The 22,416-nt window shown below is 42.7% G+C and overlaps 1 protein-coding gene and 1 long non-coding RNA gene across 3 annotated transcripts in view; one reads left to right on the forward strand and one right to left on the reverse strand.

The window, feature by feature from the left end:
- Positions 1–22,416, reverse strand: part of LOC139059109 (uncharacterized) — a 961,629-nt gene that overhangs the window by 565,716 nt on the left and 373,497 nt on the right. The gene's annotated exons all lie outside the window — the stretch shown is intronic.
- On the forward strand, positions 1,722–15,434 carry LOC135919727 (uncharacterized). The gene is made up of 2 exons (XR_011513915.1): positions 1,722–2,151; positions 2,371–15,434. It is a non-coding gene; the product is annotated as an uncharacterized lncRNA (long non-coding RNA).

The following is a 22,416-nucleotide window of genomic DNA, read 5'->3' on the forward strand; positions in this document are numbered from 1 at the left end:
CATGCGCAGACAACGTGCTTGTACTGCTGATAACGCACACCCTCTTCCGCACACAAACATAACTTGATAATAGTAACGGCAAAAACGAAGGTCATTCTTACGCGAGCGAAAAAAAAAAATGTTTTCTTTCCATTCAATACTTACGACCAGTGGCTGTAGCCGGCGGAAAGCGGGGTGTTTTCAGACGTATATCAGGTATCTTCTTATCAGGATTATATACAGTACATACATAATCATTACGTCACAGCAAAAGCCTCCAGAGTGTTGGTTTTCCTGTGCCGAAATTCCAAGCATTTCTCACAGGAAGCCAAACAGCTTCTATATCAAACAGATATGTACGGTCCATGCTAAGTACGCTCGTACAAGATGGGACCCATGGCTTCAAAACGACAAAAAAATTTAGAGTTAAAAATTTGGTGACAAGGTACCTCGTACCTCGGATGGGGCGCCCTTGAAAAGCGTAGGAAAAGAAACTGAGATTAGAAAGATTTTATAAAATATTGCATTGCAGAACAGGCATATAGAACGGGACATTATATATATATATATATATATATTCCGCCCACACTACATTTCTTCTCGAGTTGATCATATTATCAATAAAGCTAGGGAAATCAAATATGAACAATTTCAGGTTCGAATAGTTACTGCCGTATATGTTACAATGACAGTTTCTAATGACGCCTTTTTCTTTTTTTGCTGCCGTGATCAGTGCGTGAGAATGTTTTGGTACTTTTTTCACTCTTTTGACATGTATCTTATGTACTTTTTCAATTCGCCACCCTTGCATTGCGAATCACCCCCGCTTTAATGCCTTATTGGCGCTAATGAATGAATGAATGATCGAGGTGTGCGGTCCACATTGCTTATAGATATTTCGATACTACAGACGAGATAGGGAAAATGACGGCTGTTTTAGGCTTCTTAAAAGACTGCGCATTAATTAAGAAAAAAAAAGAATTATCACACAAGATTTCGGTGTCTGCACTCCTTCAATTTTCGCTAAATGGGGTCCGCAAGGTGCAGTGGACTAAATTTTGTGTAGTTCGTTAACTGAAACACATTGTATCCCACTAATGCAATCTCATTTGCGCAGCAATGGATGTGTAAAATCTTCTGGCATACTTTATTAAGTATAACGGCCGCTAAATTCATTATACAAATTTAAACTACAAATAAGTCTTCCTTCAGGGTAGGACCTTAGATGCGCAATTATTTTTCATTTCGTGATGTTTAACGGCACTGCGTCTGTGTGAAACACCGATGTCACATTAAAATCATCTGGCATTTAGGCTAATTGTTAAATTACATTCTGGCAGGCCTGAATAATTACCCAGCAAAATATTACATGTGATCCCTTCAGTGTATGTATATGCCAAAAGGAAACATAACATGACAGGCTTAATACCAACTAGATCGATCTGAACACAAATAGGACTAAGCCTGCCGTTCGAATGAAACCGGTCAAACAATACACCGTGGCCACCGCGTACATTGTACAACAAAATAAGAATAATTAAAGTTCTAAAAAATTAAAATAAACAAAGGCAGCTTGTTTAGTGGCGCTGGTTGTTATCTAGCTTCAAAGAGCAGAAGGAGCGCACTTCATACATTTATCTCCGCTGTTGTAACGTTATAATCTCTGTGCCTGTAAAGTTGAGTCGTTAGCTCTGTCTGGTTGAGTCTGGTTTGGCTGTCCACCCAATCCGTTCCGATCGAGTCGCGCGACCCATGTGCTAGCTATCTAAAATGCCGTATAAGAGAAAGTACGGACGGTATCTACAAGACCCAAGTTGCGAAGTACCACTGCGGTCGAAATATCGTTTTAAAAAAGCTGCAGAACGGGAAGACGACCAGGAAGATGGAGTTTCCGCTGCCAATGCTCTTTATCGCCATCCGCGGCAATCGGAGAGCGGCGTGTCGGCAGAGGCAGAAGTGCTCGAGGCTCAAAGGAATGAGTCCGCGTTGCATGAGCCGCCTAACGCGGCAGCATCTGATCAGGATGATGTGCTTTCTTCGTTGAGCCTTTCGTGTGACGAGACCGACAACAGCGGCGAGTCGGATGACGAATCTTCGTCAGAATCGTCCAGCGGCGAAAGCTCCTCGGGCGGAAGCGATGAAAGGACAGATCAGCAGGAACAGACAAAAATGGTAAGAATCTGCTTACACATATGCAGCACTTTGGTCACTCGTTTACTGTGCTTAATCCGTTTTCTTTCTGCAAGGTACCGTTTCTGGTTGCTATAACGGACTATTTCTTTTAGGCTTATCCAATAATGCCTTGTTTTTAAGCTGCTACTGCAATTCCCAAACGCTTCCGAAACTGACAAATATTGCAGTAGTAATTTTTGCCTACATTTATTTTTGCAGGATGATCCGCTGTACCCAGGTGCAAGAATAAGCAAAGCAGAAAGCGTTCTGCTCATCATGGCACACAGCCTGCGGCATTCGGCATCGAAGGAAGCCACGGAGAGTGTGCTAAAGCTTGTTGAGGCACACTTGCCTAATGGTACAGGATTCCCATCAACAAAGTATACCTTTTTTAAAAACTTTAGTTATGGGGAAACAAAGAGCCAACATTTCTATTGCAATGAGTGCATGGCATATGTTGGGATGATTGAAGAAAGTACCGTGGAAGTTGAATGTACTAATTGCAAAGCCAAGCTCCGTGTCAGTGTGTTGTTGGCGAATTTTTTTTATTTTTACACTTTAGATTTTGAAACTCAACTGAAACACATACTGGAAGAAAGAGGTAGCACACCTGGTAAGCCAATGCCATCTTTTGACATTAGTGACATAAGTGAGAGCCCAGGCTATCGGAAGCTCCCACTCAGTCCAGGAGACCTCACTGTCACTTTCAACACTGATGGGGTACCTTTGTACGAAAGCTCAGGCTACGGAATGTGGCCTTTGTTGCTGCAGGTGAATGAGCTTAAGTACAAAGACCGTGTGTCAAAGATTTTGCTTGCTGGCTTGTGGTTTGGGCAAAAAAAGCCTGCTATGAACACCTTCTTGCTCCCTTTTGTGCAGACAATGAACAAATTGTCAAGGGAAGGCGTGACCTGGGTAGATGGGCATGGTTCTGAAAGAACATCAAAAGTGTTTCCTGGGCCATGTGCTGTTGATAGCGTTGCTAGATGCGAGGTCATGTCCATGACTCAGTTTAATGGGAAGCATGGATGTGCTTGGTGTGAAGATCCTGGACAGGTCGTAGAAAAAGGTAGAGGGCATTGTCGTGTATACCCTTCAAAGTCCTCCTCCAAAAGCCTCAGGACACATGACTCTTTCCTAAAGCATGCACAAAAAGCCAAAACTAGACCAAAGCAAGTGAGTTGTGGCGTCAAGGGATTGAGTGTCTTGACCATGCTTGCTTACTTTAGTTTCAGTTCTGGCTTTGTTGTCGATTATATGCATGCCGTGTGCTCAGGTTTTGTGAAGGCAACAACACTGCTTTGGCTAGAATCTGAAAAATGCAGAGGCTTCAGAATTCGCCGTTGCGTGGAGGAGGTCAGCACTAAACTGATGGCAATGTCTCCAACATGGGAACTGTCGCGACTCTCACGGCCTCTTTCAGAATCGAAGCGATGGAAATCCTCAGAATGGAGAAATTGGCTCTTATTTTATTCCCCCATCATTTTGCCGAGTTATATTCCTTCTAGAAATTTCAAAAATTGGATTAAATTTGTACAGTTAATGCACTGTATGCTTGCTCCCAAAATTTCCTTGGAAATGATTAGCGTAATGAAAAATGAGATGCGAAAATTTTTGAAGGAATATGAATTGCTCTATGGCAAAGAGAACATGTCATACAATGCTCATTTGCTCATTCATTTAGTTGACAGCGTTAAAGAATGGGGCCCACTCTGGGGTTACTCGCTGTATCCTTTTGAAGCAATGAATGGAAGATTAGGAAAATTTGTTTCTGGCACACGTTATGCAGGGCTGCAGATAATACATAAATTCTCCATTCTTTCTTCCCTGCCTATGCTTTGGCAGCAGGTATCTGCAGGAAAAAGAGGAAGTTCCATTGATAAGCACTTCCTAGACTTGTTGAAGGGCTACAGACTAAGACAGAGCTGTGTGCATGTGGATGGAATATTTTTGTATGGCAGGGGACAAAAACGCAATGGTAGGATACATTTCAAGAAAATGGGCTCGGGTCATTTTTCGTTTTGCACAGCAGATTTAGATAAGTCAAGGAGATGCAATTCTTTTGTCAAGTTGGGCTCTCTCTTTGGTCGTATATTGGACATCTCTGTTCCTTGTGAATGTGGTCAGCAAAGTTGTGTGTGCGCACCCCACAGAGCAGATGTTAGCCTTCACATTGAAATGTTTGAATCTACAGAAACTGTTTTGGCAGGTCGATACAGCTTCAACAGCTTAACATTTGTACAGGTTAAACCATCTGGTAAACTTGCAACTGTAGAAGCATCTGGAGTAACAAAGTGCATGGCTCTTACATGTAATGCAACTACGTACCTGTGCAGTTTGTGCGACACTATTGTACTGGAAGCTTCATGATTTAAATGTTAAGTCATTCCAAAGCAATGCAGTACTTAATAATGATGTGCATGTACCTTGTAATAATGAAGCACCAGGAAGCGATTTCAAGCATTGAATGCTTATAGGCAGAGTAAGCTGTGTTTCAACTGTGTACTTGCTCTTGCGTAATTTCGCATGGTCAGCAGTAAGGTTATTATGGCGAAGCTGTCAAATGGAGGTTTATAGTGGTTTTCATGCAGTGAAGGTGAAAGCCGACATTGGCAAAAACAGGTGTGCGGTCTAACATGGTCAGTATCGAATGCCAAAGAACAGCCAGCAATGCAGCCTGCATTTGAGGTCTGAATTTGTTTTGAAATGCAATTATAAATCGTTTTAAAATATGTTACCTTGCACATCATCATCATTATCAGCCTGGTTACGCCCACTGCAGGGCAAAGGCCTCTCCCATACTTCTCCAACTACCCCGGTCATGCACTAATTGTGGCCATGTTGTCCCTGCAAACTTCCTAATCTCATCCGCCCACCTAACTTCCTGCCATCCCCTGCTACGCTTCCCTTCCCCTAGAATCCGCTCCTTAATCACCCTTAATGACCATCGGTTATCTTCCCTCCTCATTACATGTCCTGCCCATGCCCATTTCTTTTTCTTGATTTCAACTAAGATGCCATTAAAGGGACACTAAAGTGAAAAATGATTTCTTCTGCATCAGTAAATTACCGTTCTACAACATCAAAAACACCACTCTTACAACGATGAGATGTTTGGTAAGCCAGAAAAAGCGCAAGAACGAAATACGGGTGGCGACGCCTGCTTAAGTTCCCGCGCCTGGGGGCTATGACGTCTTGTATTTTGATAGCATCTTCTAGGGCCTACTAATTATATATAGCATTACAGATTGACTACATTGTGTTCTAAAAGAACCAAATATTAAACATGGCAAGTTTCGGGAACCTTTCAGCCAACGCGGCCCAAATGCGAAAACATACTTTGGTATCCCTGACGTCACACTGGTGTTTCGGCGCGAAATTCAAATACTGATACTTGGACCTTCATTTTCTCATCTAATAACCAAACTATTTTTTTTTGTGAAATGACTGCCTGCAGGGTTCTCAAACAATGTTTCATCATTCTAAACTGATTTATTGTTCCGCTTTAGTGTCCCTTCAACTCGCGTTTGTTCCCTCACCCAATCTGCTCTTTTCTTATCCCTTAATGTCACACCCATCATTCTTCTTTCCATTGTTTATTGGGTCGTCCTCAATTTAAGTAGAACCTTTTTCTTTAGCCTCCAGGTTTCTGCCCCGTACGTGAGTACTGGTAAGACAAAGCTGTTATACACTTTTCTCTTGAGGGATAATGGCAACCTGCTGTTCATGATCTGAGAATTCCTGCCACATGCACCCCAGCTTAAATATAGTGATTGAATTGCACTGGATGTAGTGAAGCATTTTCGAAGTCTTGGGTAGAGTTCATATAAGTGCAAAACAGAGCCCTAATTTAATTATGGGGTTTTACGTGCCAAAACCACTTTCTGATTATGAGGCACGCCGTAGTGGAGTACTCCGGAAATTTCAACCACCTGCGGTTCTTTAACGTGCGCCTAAATCTAAGTACACGGGTGTTTTCGCATTTCGCCCCCATCGAAATGCGGCCGCCGTGGCCAGGATTCCATCCCGCGACTTTGCGCTCCAAAACAGAGCCCTAGAACTCCTGAATGGTGCAAGAACATTTTTATAAACCTTCGCTGTTATTTATGTAAGAGTTGCTCAGATTGGCAAGCCTTCTTTATTGATAGGATTTACCATCTCAACAGTGTTTGTTTTCTGTAGTGCTTAATGAGAGTTTTAGGAGATGCCTGCAGGTTAATATGGACCACATCAGGCTCTTCAACTTGCACCCAGAGCTCCGCATACTAGAGTTCGCCTGTTAAACCCTCGAACTAGCCTTTTCACATTATTGTTATTCTTTTTCGCTATACTAAGGTACTATGTATGTTCAATGCCCCATTGTAGCACATAGACTTGCATCTCTGGTGTTCATTCAGCCACATTGTCAGCAAGCAAAATTACTGTATTTGCACAAATATATAAGAAAGCTTTAAAAAAATTTTCCATCATCATTTATAGTTAAGTTACATGAATATAATGAATTTTTTTTTAAAATTCTGTTTTCTGTAGTGCTTAAACTATTTTTTGTTTAAATGCAGCATCACTTTGCATTGCAATTGTTATATGTATTCGTAGAACTTAAAAATTGCTGTTTGCCTTATAGTTCTGCTTGCATTATTTTTGTGCAAATACAGTACCTCAATTTGATCATGGCCCTACTTGCATAAGTCGCATATCCATTTCTGTTAAGTTGCAGGAATATTTCTTTGGTTGCTCAAATTATTGGAGTGCTAATTTAATTAATTTATGGGGTTTTACGTGCCAAAACCACTTTCTGATTATGAGGCACTCCGTAGTGGAGGACTCCGGAAATTTCGACCACCTGGGGTTCTTTAACATGCACCTAAATCTAAGTACACGGGTGTTTTCGCATTTCGCCCCCATCGAAATGCGGCTGCCGTGGCCGGGATTCGATCCCGTGACCTCGTGCTCAGCAGCCTAACACCATAGCCACTGAGCAACCACGGCAGGTATTATTGGAGTGCTACCTCATTCATTTAGATGTGTGCTTTTCTTTATTTTGTGTATGTGCAATTGTGAAATTTAGGCACAGTTGCTCAAACAATGAGGTTTCAAGGAAGTATTAAAATTTAAGGGGATAAACGGTGAGCAAAAAAAGGAAGCTTAAGCCCACATGGAGCCACTGTTGAGGCACAGTTGTTCAAGTGCTAGCAGTGCTTGTAGCATAAGATGGCAAAACAGTTTGGTATAGATTATTACCGTGGTGCTAGTGGGAAACTGTAATTCATAGAACTGGGTACATCATATGATACTTAACTCGGTTTCAAATAGTCTTGTTAAGTCTTACTAGCCTTGAGCTGCAAGACATGTCATAAGGTCGCGTCAGACCCAAAGCTTGTTTGGCCTTGCAAGCTTCATTTCTCAATTGTGATAAAGCAGCAGGATGAAGCGAAGGATAGAAAAAAGAAAAGATGGGACTTCAGCAACTCCCCACATTTAACAGAAGGTGCTCAGACACATGCGATGCAGAAGCACTGCATGGGTAATGTAGGTGCAGTTAAGGCTTCGAGATATGGCAGTTTGTTTTAGTCACTTTCATTTCCATTTTGCTGTTATTTCTGTGTTTTAATTAAGCATGATTGATTTCCTCTGTGCTTTCTCTTGCTTCTTTTTTTCTTTATATGGTTGTGGTAGGTAAAAAATTGAGCCCCTTGAGTCCCCTTATTCATTTCAACTCTGGACTTTACTGTGACAGTGAAATTCTCTCCCACCCAAAATAACCAGAAGGAATGGTCAAGAATAGTGGTTATATGGTGGTTGTGGGTGCACAGAATTAAAAGCATGTTTGACATGCACAATATGTCCACACAATTTTTTTCTGTAGACTTGCCTTGCCAATGTATCGGGCACCTTGCCACTGTAAATGGGGTGAGCTACATACTATGTAAAAAATTTTGTGGTGGCGGCAGTATCTTGTCATAGCAACACATGCATCCACGTTTTTGTTTTCCTCCAACCACTTGATTCTTGGCACATCATCCGTTATGGTTATGTGCTGTGTAGCAGCTCATTATTGTAATCAATGCCATTTGTATTACCGGGATGAAAGATTGTGCACTACCACATTCTCAAGAACTTCTATGTGGTGCGTGCGTCAGCCTCATCCTCTAATGTAGCGCCTGTTATGATCCATAGCACACCATGCACAGATTTTTTTTAACTTGGCTCATTCTTCTACTCGTTCCTCTGCTGCTTCAGCTAGATGTCATATTAGTAAGTCAGAGTTGGTCACTGGTGATGATCCTGTGCAAGAACTTATTGCTGGCGCCTGAAGTTGTCCATTACCTGCAAAATTCTTTTTGTTGCAACCTTTGCTCAGGAGTCAGGAGCTTTGGCACCATTTTGGCACAAAACTTTTTAATTAATGCTACTATTGTAACTGTCTTTCAGTGGTGGCTGAGCCCAAGGTAATTCATGCAATCAATGTTTTTATCTTTGCATGAGATGAAGTGACATTCCCGTCTTGTATTTTCCTTGAGACCTTGGCAGCCTTCCCGAAAATGCTGGGACCATTACAACGCAGCTATTTTCTTTGAGGTATCTTATCCATAGGCCTTTTGCAACATTTTATTTAATTCTGTTCCATTCTTGCCCAGTTTTACAAGAAATATTATTTTGATCTTTTCTTTCATCCGTCTTTTTGAAGGTCTGCCTTGTCATACAGCAGTCCAACTCGTAGTAGAGGTCAACCAGTGTTTTCAATTGGAGAGGGCAAGATGAGGCAGGTGGTAATGCACCCTCTTCCACTTTTGTGTTGACTCACTGCATGAGCTTTTGGGGCAGACCTCACATATGGGCAGTGAGCTGAGTAACTTCTTTTTTTCCAAAGAATTACGTCAATGAAACTACATCCACTTATAGGAATAACAGCAAGACTATATGACGGTTAAAGGCTACAGTTTGGGCATTACAACATGCACTTTCGGAGCACAATGAATGTCTTGCAACACAAGATGATAAGGGATGAAATACAAGGTGACACACATGGCCACTGATGGGTTTTGTGGACTTGGCATAAACATTGCAGAAAGTTATGACAGTGGCTGCTCATTGCATGCATAATGAGATTCCATGGTTCAGTGTAGTTCTGGCTGTGGGATCGAATTTTTTTTCCTGCTTGCAAGGTGAATTCATGGGTTGTGGTTATTGCACTGCCGTTGTTTCTCAGGCTTACTGCTTCAAATTAAATGCTTTTTAATAGTTTTTTGCCCTACCTGTAGATACTATCAACACAAAGATCCACTGTATAGCATAAGTATTATTTGCATAGCATATTCATTTCATCGTAAACACCTAGTAAAGCAGCTTTCATTTGTCATGTTGTAGGAACAGAAGGCGCACAAAGAATTGCCATTTATTAAACAGGTGACTGCGTTGATGTCACAGCTACCATTCTTGAGTGTATATGCCTGATGGCACTAGTCCAGTCTCTTCTTCCACCGCAGGCCAACAATATCGATGTGTACATGGCCGAAACGAACGTCTGGTGGTGTAACATGACTAGGCGCGCTCATAATGTGTTGATTGACCTTGGCGTGTTGGCACTGTATGCATGCCTGAGCCCAGCATCGAATGTCAATGTTCATACGCAGCCACAGGTAGCAGGAAGTGACCAGACACATACTCCAGGGTGTGATAAGGAGTGTAGTGCGTCAAAAACTTGCTTGCCGAAATTGTTCGGGAATGTACGGTCCAGGATGACCCACAGACATGTCGCATATCACTGTGACGTTGAAGCCAGGCAGTTAGATATCTTCGAAGCGCAGAGAATCTTTCGCATTCTGGAGTGTTTGAAATTCACGGTCTGTGCGTAGAGGGGTAGCGAGGCGGACAAAGTCAGTGCCAGAACGACTTGCTTGGCCTGCATTTATATGAATCCATGACAATGTCAGTCGGCACCACTGATATGCTGAATATCAGTAGTGGATTCTGAGATATATGCAAGCTGACTAATTTCGCGGGGATGTGCGAGGAACTGTTGGAGGTAATAGCAGAAATGAGTGGTTTCTGGTTGGTGAGAATAAAGAACTAACGCCCTTCGAGATTGTGACTGAAGTGGCAGACTGCGAGGTGGAGTCCTAGCAATTTGCGATTGAAGGTGCTGTAGCGGGTTTCTTGCAATGTCAGCTTCCTTTAAAACAAAGATATAGGCTGCCATTTCTTGCCAACCAGTAGTTGAAACACGGCGCCAACAGCTATGTCAGAGGCGTCTACCATAGCAGATCAGACATTGGAGCGTATGGTTGCAGATGTTCCAGTAGAGTAATGGTAGCAAGGGCATTCTTGGCAGATATAAAAGCAGATTCAGCAGCATTAGTCCACAATATAGGCGTGCTAGCTCGTGGTGTGCAGAGGCTGCAAAATTGAAGCACAAGGAATGAAATGGCGATAGTAATTGATGAGGCCCAGAAAAGCCCATAATTACTTGGTGGAAGATGGACGTGGGAAATCCTTAATGGCTTGGACATCGGTGGGACCATGGATGGAGGCCATGCTCATCTACTCTGTGGCTCAGGAAATCGAGAGAGGCAATGCCACTCACTCTTCGGAATGTTCACAACCAGGCCATATTGACGGAGGCGTTCAAACACATTACGTAGGTCAGATTCGTGTTCCACAGCAGAGCGACTGAATACAAGAATGTCGTATAAATAGAAAAAGCAACAAGTCAGGCTGCAAAGTGCTTGATTGACGAACCGCTGAAATGTTTGAGTGGCATTACAAAGGCCGAATGGCATGCGCACATAGTGAAACCTGCCAAAAGGGGTAATGATTGTGGTTTTTAGGAATGTCGGAAGGCTTTTACTAGATCCACCTTGCTAAATATGCAGCACCCATGAAGTGATGCAGTGAAATCGTGGATGTGAGGTATAGGGTACCTATAGGAAATTGTCACTTCTTTAAGGCATGGAATCGCCACACAGTCGCCAATCAGCCGTCTTCTTGGGCACCATGTGTAAAGCAGATGACCAAAGTTTAGTGGAAGGATGAACGAAGCTCAACTCGAGCATGTGTTCAAATTCTTGCTTTGAAATTTTCAGACTGTATGGTGCTAAGCAGTGAGGTCAGGCGTATATTGGTAGTCCTTTAGTCACGATGGGGTGTGTGACGTTGTACACTATTGGACGATCTGGCGAGGGTGGTTTGAACAGCTCTGGAAATTCCAGCAGGATGGTGGACCACGGTTTTGGTACCTGGGTGTGTGCTTGTACACAACTCAAAGGTTGTGCAGACATGGTGATACTTTGTGCGGATGGGTTTGTTGAGGAGTCAAGAAGGCGGCAGTTGCGAAGGTCGACGATAAGGTTAAACTTCCACAGAAAATCAGCACTGATCAGCCTGCAGACGTCAGCAACGGTAAATAGCCATCGAAAAGGGCTTCATAGACCAAGGTCAAGAGTGACAGATTTCTGGCCGTACATTTTAATGTTGGAACCCTTGATGGCAGTGAGAAAAGACTTGCCATGGTGATGTCTCCTATCGTCTCGAAAAGTAGGGGGAATGACACAAATTTCTCCACCTGTGTCTACAAGATAGCGAACTTTCATGACAGGGTCGGTGATGTAGAAGAGATGGCTTGATGTAGAGCCAGTAGCACTAGCCGTCATCAGTGACTGGCCCAACCATTTCCCGGGAAGCTGTAAGGCGGACTGCACTGCAGTACGCTGGACTGCGTTGATGTCGTGGTTATCATTGTTGAGCCTGTATGCCTGATGACGCTAGTCCAGTCTCTTTTTCCACCATGTGGCTCTGAGTACTGTCCACTACATCGTCAATTGGTGTTATATCTATTTTGAGGGGAAACAAACCACATTTATTATTGGTTAATTACTATGAATTTGAAGTTTTTTTGTAGTTGGTAAATAAAGCTGTAATTAAGCTGTTATGAATATGATCAGGTGATGGTCTCTGCAGATAACTTTTTAGTGGCATACCTATCAAATGGACATTAATGTGTGTTATGTTGTGTGCACCCTTTCATTTACTGTTATTGCATTGTTCATTTTGCTGCACTTTGTACATCTGTTATTCAAAATTGAACTCTGCATGTTTTAATCTGTGTGTCAACCAGCAGTTACACTGGCTGGTACACAACCTGCGTGTACCTGTAGTTGTAACCGTGATTTTAAATGGCTGCATGCATCAGGTGACTTTCCTGTGCCATTTTCACAAGAAGCACATGTTGAGGGAGTGATTCATTAATTGCCAAGTGAAATTATTGTGTAACCCTTCACAGTGTCTTCTTCAATGCTGTATTGAATTTTTATGTTCCTGATGAAAATTCTTGTATAGTTATATTATCTGCTGATGCGTTTCTTTGTAATGATATTGCGCTGTGTGTTATGCATGTGTGCTCCTTTATTTTAAAATGTTACGCGTGCCTTTGTTCCATAGTGCTAAAAAAGTTTATCTTTTAGCTTTGACAAGACGTATACTTGCTGTTATGTGTATGTAGGAGGTTCATTTTCCTGTTTACCTCTATATTGCTAGTACTCTTTTGAATAATTTTTAGTAAACTTAGTTTTTAGAAACCTCTACAGTGTTTTTACAGCTAAATATGTGGTTCCATTCCAAGTTTCTCAGACCACCATATTTGCTCGAATGTAATGTTTTCCCCAAACATGTTTGGTATAAGAATGTGCCTCGTGTTATATTTGGGCTCTCGACACAAATATAAAGCACAGTCAGAGAAGACAGTTGGGCTAGTTGGTGCTTATTACAGACTTCAGACATCATTAACTAATGTGAAAAGGACAATGAATGACAGTGACTAGCACATAGAACAAAATGCTAGTACTAATAGTTCCCTGTCGACTTGCCTCTGGAGCCACCTGAGCACATGAGTGCTTTGAAACTGTGCAGCGCACGAGTGCCTACGACAATGATCAGCCAGATGGCCACCTGCCACTAAGGCACTGACGGCTACCCTATGTTCCCTCGAGCGGTTGTTTAAACACCAACCCGTTTGGCCAACATGGCATTTGCCGCAGGATAGGGCAATTATGTAAACAATAGCCACATGGCAGTCAACAAAGCATGTGGCATGCATTTTCAAGCAGGCATTAGTACATTGACCTTCATTCACCATGTGGCACAATCTCGATACCTTTTGTGGTGCTAAGAAAACGACTGGAACACTGCACTTTCCTGCTACTTCCTTGAGGCGGTGCGGTGTCCATGTATGGCACCGGCACCAGGTTCTCATAGCCTAGGGGACTGTCGGTGTTGCTGGACCTAATAATGAGGTCCTGAACTACTGGCATTGTTGTGTCTCCAGTGAACCTGGCACTACGCAGTTGACTAGCCTGGCGTTGCACGCTACAGGCCACCTGGTGCTCACAGGATTTTTGCTAAGCAGATTTTTTGTTAGCATTCTGGCCTGTGTGCTCCTTGCTCCCATTTGTTGTCCTTTTCACGCTAGTTAATGATGTCTGAAGTCTGAATATAAAACCCCCTTTTCCTCTTTCTTAATGGCAACATTGAGCCAGGTGGTTCATTTATTTCAATACCTTCAGGGCCCATAAGGCATTGTAGAACGGAGTGGTAACAATAAACAATTAAAAAAAACAGCAAATATCAGGTAACATATTCGAGCACATTTTTAATGTCACCTGGATCCATAATAGATACAGTGGAGGTGGGCAAGTGGTTCCAATCATTACAAGTTTGAGGAATGAAAGAATGTAAGTGTTGGTTAGTGTGGCAACGAGGAACAAACACTTTGGCTATGGTCGATACGAGATGATATGAATGAAGGATGGGAAAGTAATTCTTGCTTAAGACAAAGGTTATGGTAGTAAATGTTATGAGGTAAGGAGAGACATGCTATTTTCCTGCATAAGGAAAGGACCAAAACACTGGATAGATGGGAGCAGTTAGAGAAAATAAAGCGTGCGCTACAGTTTTTTACAGCTGCAAGGTGACTTAAGACTTTCAGTAAATGGATCCCACACAGCTGATGTATATTCTAGTTTGGAACGAACTAAAGGCTTATAAAGAAGGGGCCATTGAAGAACTACAGCGCAGGTACCCAAGCATACAGTCAGCATTATTGACGGTACAATTAATGTGTGGTTGCCAAGACAAGTTAGAATTAATGTGGACCCTTAAGTATTTGCTAGTAGTCACTTCTTCGAGATGGACACCATTTATGCTATACTTACAAGTGTTAGTAGAATGTTTACGAGAAATTTTCATCCGTTTGCACTTAGTTGCCTTGTTTCATTCTCTATTTGTTACACTAATTGGTGGTGTCATGCAGATGTGTCAAATGAACAGACTTTCAAGTCGTGCAGAGGTTTCACTGGGCCATTTGTTAAAGGCTTTGCCATATTTGATTGCATTGCAAGCATTCGTAAAGTGCTGCCTCCCAATTAACTTTGGTGGGTATCATGAAATATGATGCTACTGCTCTAGCTGACTAACAAAGAAACTTGTCATCCCGGCCCTGCGAAAGAGGACATCCAGCAGCGAAGCTGTTGAAAGCTACCGCTACAAGTGCATAGGAAGGTATGAATGCTTCAGGGCTTTAGAGTAATGGTAGCAGTGCTATTTTAGAGTAATGGTAGGAATGCGAGTAATCATAATTTTGGCAGCACACTGCTGCGCGTAGCGGTGCTGCAACAACATTAAAATCAGTTGCTAGGCTGGTTATTTTATATATGAAAAGCTAGGGACGTCACACCCCAAGTCGCAAGCTGGCGTCGCCACGGCAGCTTGCGCAACAGTAATCTTTACAGGGAGATGTATACAGGGATCGCTACATGCTTTGCACGGCTATCACGAGTGTTATCGTCAATTATGTGGTTCAGATGCCTTTTTTTGAGCTTGTTGTGTATTGAAAAGTATCCTGTTCTGTATATGTGATTCCAAATAATGTATGCACTGTTCGCTGCACTTTGCCGAGTGCTTGTAGCTCTGCTGCCTTATGGGGGTATGAGCCATTGATGATGAGCTTTCAGCACGCTATTTTATATGTTGTATATGTAATTCCAAAGAATGTAACCACTGTTTGCTTCACTTTGCTGAGTGCTTGTACCTCTGCCTTATGGGGCTATGCGCCATTGCATTTTTTGCTTGCTTGAGCCATTGATGATCATAGTTTTTGTTGGTGAACCCGAAAGAATCATATGGCTGGGATGCTAGCCATATGCAGCTTCGCTGTAAAACATCAGTACTCCTCCTGTCACTATGCGATGGCAATTCACAGCAACAATGAATAAAGCTCTGTGGGCATCTGCTTTTATGTGTTTCTCGTTCATTTCTGGCATCTATTTACATTGCAATCGTAATGCAATGTGAATGCAAATTTTGCATAAGAAATGTTTTCCCAGATAGTAGTGGTTCCTAAGAGTGCACTACTGCACACATTCATGCTTAAATAAGGTTGTAGAGAAACATCTGGCATTTGCTGATAGGCTGAAGTGCTGCACACAAGGTACTGCAGAAAACATGATTGTCCTGATCTCTACCCCATGCCTTTAGATATCATGTTTACTAAAATATGTGGCATTGCAATTATTGAATTTAAATGACACTAATAAGCTCAAGACTAATGTGTTGTTCTTTAGCTGCAAAACTGTTTACAGCTGTATTGAACTGTACCTAAAAAGCATTAGTTCTGGCAAGTAAAAAACCTAATATGCACTCTAAAGCCACTGAAAACGACAGTTTCAAAGGAAGATGTAAACTTGGAAGTGAAGAGCAGTAGTTGAACAAGGAATGTTGCTGAAGCCATTGTTTCGCGACAAGGAGACTAGTCCCTGACAGAGACAAGTCCCTTTGTCGAAATGTGGGCTTCAGTGAAATTTTTAGTTTGACTGTGCTATCACTAAAGCTACCGAGTGTTGTTTAACTGTATACTGTTTGTATGCAAGCATCAGTCTTTAGTACAATATTTTGAACGCTATACATTTGTGCTATAAACTTGCAAACAATTGTGTACCATACAGAGGTCTTACTGAAATTTCTGCACGAATTGCTTATGATAATAAAATTTAATGCTTCATTAATTAGGATTGAAGTAGATTTCTACGAACAATGCACTACCTTTATCGATAGCTGGTTCCCCTGACTTAAAAGCACGAAAATTGTTGCATAGACCAAAGCATTTAATTGTCTTTGGGATTGAACTGTCACATTCAGACTGCCCTGCATCTTTCAGGATGGGTACCTCCACTCTAGGAATGGTTGATTAATGCTTAATCATTCATCATTTTAGCTTTTAACCGGTGAATCGCTTTTGATGCAGGGTTTTCATCAGTTAATTTATTAATATAAATTTTTTCTGGGCACTTAAGAAGGTTGAAAAACAGTTAGTTTGAGAGGTGGAACCTAGTTATATATACTAGTGCATAAAATTTGATAACGAATAATCTTTAATTCAATAAAGGCTAAATAGAATTTGCACTAGTGGCCTTTGAAAAGATAAACAATATATGTTATAAAATGGAACTTGGAACAGAATTAAATGATATACATGGCACAAGTGAATCCTTGTATGTTACAGTTAAACAAGAAATAATAAAAATGGCAAAAGTGAAAGGTGAAGTCCAACTAAAATATGCAAGAAACTGCAATATACACAGGGGAGAAAAAAATTATTGGTTTAGGATTTTAAGCCACATGCTCTTTTCTACAGAATGAAGAATCGTCAATTGGCTGGGTTGTTCGGGTGAAACCGACAGCTTCTTTAAATGGCCACGCAATCAGCATGCGAGAATAGACGCTCAATCCAAAGCTGTAGATTTGCTGGAATTGACATGAACTCCATCGCTATGTTAAATACACACTGCAAGCTGGTGCGAATGCTGTGCCATGTCTGTAGTGGGCTGAGAGTATGTGGCACCACGATCAACGACATGGCTTGCTATAGTATGCCTTGAATTGTGAGGACATTTCAAGCTTTCCGGCTTCAGGCGTTGTGGTGGTGTGTGAGGGAAGAGAGGGGAAGCAGTCGGCTCGACACCATTTGGGACTCGCAAAAACAGTTGACAGTCATTCTATCACAACCGCACAGTCAATGCTCGTGCTCCATCATTCTATGATTTCAACATTTTGATGCCACTCCTGTCAAACTCTAGAAAACAATTAATCGAACACGTTCAGTTGATTGAAGTCGATTAAATGAAAGGTGGACATTGAAGATTAATCGTGTCGTGGGACACTTTTGTTCAATTAATCGTTCATCGATAAATACCAATGCACTTGCTTTTCCCAGAAGCAGAGTGCGTGCACTACTTCAAGGTGAAGTTAAAAGGAAGCAGGATGCAAGTATATGGGGGGGGGGGGGGGGGAGGCAGAAGATGCATGAAAATGACTGAACGCAGATGTGAGGTGTACAGATGTAGCCTTTAAGCAGCTTCATATATCTGCCGATTAACTCATGAGCTTTTTAGCATTTCCAAACTTGGGCTTCTACTACTTTACGCATTGTGCACCAATTATTGCTGTAAATAAATTGTGATATTGAGAAAATGTTTATAGGTGTTGAACGATGGGTACGGTGTCTAATTCTGCCTAAAGTACTCTATTGCAAAAACCAGTGTCTTCCAGTGCCTTCTAGTGTGAAACCAGCGCGTTTTTTGGCACTGGATCGCACTGGTTACGCTGGCGCTCGCTGGGACTCACTGGGACACCAGTGAGAACGCAGGATAAGAGCTGGGTCACACTGGAAGAGACGCTGGTTCCATTGCCATGACGCTGGGGCGCCCTGGTTTGTGCTGTACAGGCGCTGGTTCGCACTGGAAACTGCGCTGGTTGTGTGGGTGCCGCGCTGGTTCCAGTACGCAAGGATGAGCGCTGCTGAATATAAAATGCTTCATACAATTTCATCGCTTGATACTAGTCTCTTGTCCTAAATAACGCTATATCTTGGGGTCATAAGACTATTTCGTGTCGCAGAATGGAATGAAGGTGCGCGAGCTGCCTTGTTTATTCCTGCACATTTAACACTGAAGATCGCTTCCGTTTTTTTAATTTTCCCTTTCGACAGGGCGGATAGCTAAATTCTTGAACGAAACCACGCAAACGCAGAGGACGCCGCGTTTTTTAGTAGTTCGCACGTAACATATGACTGGGAGTTGTCGCAGTGTTGTGGAGGGCATGAAATCCAGAAGTCGTTCAGACGCGCTCGAACGGACCCCGAATTTGAAGCCTACCGCGGATTTATATTATCTCACCGATAGCAAAGCTGAGGCAATTCGTGCGCTTCCACTTTCCCTATTGTACTAAATAGAGTTCTGAGGCTCAAATACACACATATTAGCTTTCGCCAGCTACCCGCGCCGAGATCGATTCCCACCGAAGCTTAGGCGTAGCATATCCACCGAGTCCGTCTGCACGCTATCGGCGCGTCTAGGTCCAGGAATCAAGAAGTCTGACAAGAATAAATCACTCTATATTTCAGATATCGCATCGGTGTTTTTAAATAAACAATTTCTTCATGTCTACAGTGCCAGCACAAGAAGGAGCGCCGATGTGACGGGTCATAAACACAGGTGTATGTGCTGTCGCCGAAGGCTCCCAGCACTAGCCTGCGCTTCTCTGACGAAGATATATATGACTAGACAGACGTGTAGACTGAAAGGCATCACGAACTAAGAAAACGAAGCATATCTCTCACGTGAAGAACAAGAAACTGCTATCGAAATCGGCAGTAACAGCCCATACAGCGTCCCGGGTCGGCGGTTCATTTAGAACTTTTTTCGAAGTTAAAATACCAATCGCAAGTGAAAATCGATGTTAAGGCACTTCCGAGCACACTATTGAATACGGACAGGAGATTTTTCTTTGTGGTACAGGCGTGAGTTGTAGTTGCTGGGTGATAGTGCATCTACGATGTCTGTGCGAGACTTCGCTATGTGAAACTAAAACTGCTTCTCGATTTTGGCATGTTAAATAATTCGCTCGAATTCGCCTGCGGGCGTGGCGTAGCGGTAATGAGCCGGGCTTGGGATCTGTAGTTGCGACGATCGAATCCTGGTCCGAGCGTATTTATTTTTACGTTTTTTTTTTATTCGACTGAAACGCTCTCTGTTGCTTTCTGTATTCAAAAAATATATGCGGTGTCCAGGCACCGCGTATTTAACGCGCTAGAGCTGTTTTTTTTTGCACCAGTAGCCAGTGCCTCCCAGTACGACGCGCCTGCCCAGCGCCCCATTCATCCAGCGCGCGGCACTGTGCGCATAATCCGGCGATGCACTGGGTACTGTTTATAAAGTGAAAATATAGAGCCGTTCTTAAACAGGCCGCACTTTAGCTTGTTTAATGTCCTATAAACGTTCCTTTATAGAACTCAGTACATATGTCATATGATGGCACATTTTTAGAACGGGAATGGAAAGCCAGTCTAGAGACAGGCCGCATTAGAAGTTCTGAAAACGTTCTATAAACATTTTTCTATAGAATTGGGTACATAAGATGTCAATACGACCTCTATAGAGCTTTTATGGAGGGTGGATGTAGAGTCAGTCTAAAGACAAGCCGCATTAGAAGTGTTAAAAATTTTCTATAAACACTATTTTATAGAATTTAGTACATATGATATCAATACACTCTCTATAGAACATTTATAGAGAGCGAATGGAGAGACATTCTATAGACAGGTCGCGTTAGAAGTTTTAAAGACATTCTATAAAAATTACTTTATAGAATTTAGTACATATGATATCAATACACTCTCTATAGAACATTTATAGAGAGCGAATGGAGAGACATTCTATAGACAGGTCGCGTTAGAAGTTTTAAAGACATTCTATAAAAATTACTTTATAGAATTTAGTACATATGATATCAATACACTCTCTATAGAACATTTATAGAGAGCGAATGGAGAGACATTCTATAGACAGGTCGCGTTAGAAGTTTTAAAGACATTCTATAAAAATTACTTTATAGAATTCAGTATATAGGACGTCAATACACTCTCTATAGAACATTTATAGAGAGCGAATGGAGAGACATTCTATAGACAGGTCGCGTTAGAAGTTTTAAAGACATTCTATAAAAATTACTTTATAGAATTCAGTATATAGGACGTCAATACACTCTCTATAGAACATTTATAGAGAGCGAATGGAGAGACATTCTATAGACAGGTCGCGTTAGAAGTTTTAAAGACATTCTATAAAAATTACTTTATAGAATTCAGTATATAGGACGTCAATACACTCTCTATAGAACATTTATAGAGAGCGAATGGAGAGACATTCTATAGACAGGTCGCGTTAGAAGTTTTAAAGACATTCTATAAAAATTTCTTTATAGAATTCAGTACATAGGACGTCAATACACCCTCTATTGAACATGTATTGTGTGTGAAATGACTTGTTTCTATAGACAGGTTTCTATAGACTTCTTATAGAAATTCTATGCAGACGACTCTATAGATCGCGAGTTCCTATAGAGTCCCTTTTGACTCCATAGGAACTCATTAGGAGTTCTAAAGGAACTCTAAACCCATTTTCATAAGGGTATATAGCGCTATACTCAGAGGTCGAATTCACGAAGCGTCTCGTTCGTGAGCGCTGTTTGCCGTTGGCCGGCTGCCTTCGCTGACGATATCTCCAACATCACGATCGGCCGATATCTGCTGTTGTGAACAATGTTAGCGCAAGAACTTTCTCGTGAGTACGGGTCCAGGGGCCGGATTCACAAACCTGTTGGTTCGTAAGTCTTCTTTGTCATTGGCTGGCTGCCTTCGCTAATAATACGTCCAGCCTCAGGATTGGTTGGAATTTGTTCTTACGAAAAAAATTACAGCTTAAGAAGTTTTTATGAAAACGGGCCCACATTCCTCGAACTTGTGGCGCTTCCGCCATTTAGCTCCTATGAACGTTGGCTCTGATGCTGCAGGCGTTTCGCAAACACGCGGCGTATCCTGCGGCAAAACTTTATCTGCCCTCTTCCAGCTGGTATATACCGCGTGTGTGTTTTATGGTATACATGTGCATGCGCCCGCCTGTGTATACATACGTACGCGTGTACGCGCACACACACACACACACACGACGCGTCTTCGTGAAGGTCGCGGCCGGCTTCTGCATGGGGGCGAGTGGGCGTCCCAGAAGGCGGCAAATCGCGCGCACTCCGCACAACATGCGTGCGGGCGCAGCCGCACCGTGACTTCCGAGTTGTACACGCTTCGAGTTAGGAGCGAAGGGAGGGCTGGTTGTAGCAGACGTCGTACGTCTGTTCCCAAACAGACGCACGCCTGCAGACGGCGTTCGTCTGTTACGCGCGGCGTACGTGAGGGTACTACGTGCGTGTGTTGTATGTATACACTGTATGCGCAAGTGCGGCCTTGGCATACGGGAAGGACGCGAGTGCGCCCGCCGGGAGAAAGCCTGTCTTCTTTTCTTTATTTATCTTCGTTATTGCGCTAATTAGGGGGTAATTATGCATACGGCGAGCGCCGTTGTGCTTCAGGGAAAAGCAGATGCTTTCTTTTTTGTGCCTGGTCTCTTCCTACATGTAGCAACGTTTGCGCATTTCACCGTGCTTCGTGCACCGTGGGCGCACCGTAGCTAAGTGGGTGAGATTGAGTGTTAGTTGGTCAGTGTCGATTGTCAGTCAGTGGAACCAATTCGCCCACAAGGCCCGGCTAGAGCCTTCTTCGAATGGGGCCGCAAAATGGAGTTGTGTCTGGGCGACTAACTTAAGCTGACTGTGCGGCAAGTTGGGAGGCCTGTGGCGCTGCTTGAGTTTTTGAACGTGTAATTTTAAGACGCTATATCTTCTTTATTCTCCAACTGTTCTTTTCTTGTCGTCTGCGAGAATAGCATTTTTTTTTCGTGCTGAAATAACGTACATGCAGTGGGGTCTTATGTGTCTGAATTACTTTCCGGTCTACAAGTTGCTCGCTCAAAATGCTGTTTTAAACAGAGTGTATTGGTCGGTCATTTGAGCCATTGGGGTATTAGTAGCCCTCTGAAGATGAACGGGCCAGGGTGATCGCCTTTGACCATGAGTGCGACATTTTCCTCGCGACATGTGTTCCAGGGACCTTTTGTCTCTGTGTTACAGTTCTGTGCAATCCTCCTCCTCCTCCTCCTGCTCCTCTTTCCCCTAGGTAGGGTAATAAGCCGTGTGCTGATCTGGTCCCCCTGCGTATGGTTGACCTGCGTGCAGTCCTCTCTTCGCATTCTTTCAGTGTCTAGCGAGCGTGTCAATATTAGTATCACTGTTTTTTAACGCGCGGCAACCTTGTATGCCCATATAGGC

Source organism: Dermacentor albipictus, chromosome 4, assembly GCF_038994185.2.
Source record: "Dermacentor albipictus isolate Rhodes 1998 colony chromosome 4, USDA_Dalb.pri_finalv2, whole genome shotgun sequence".
Classification (NCBI taxonomy): domain Eukaryota; kingdom Metazoa; phylum Arthropoda; class Arachnida; order Ixodida; family Ixodidae; genus Dermacentor; species Dermacentor albipictus.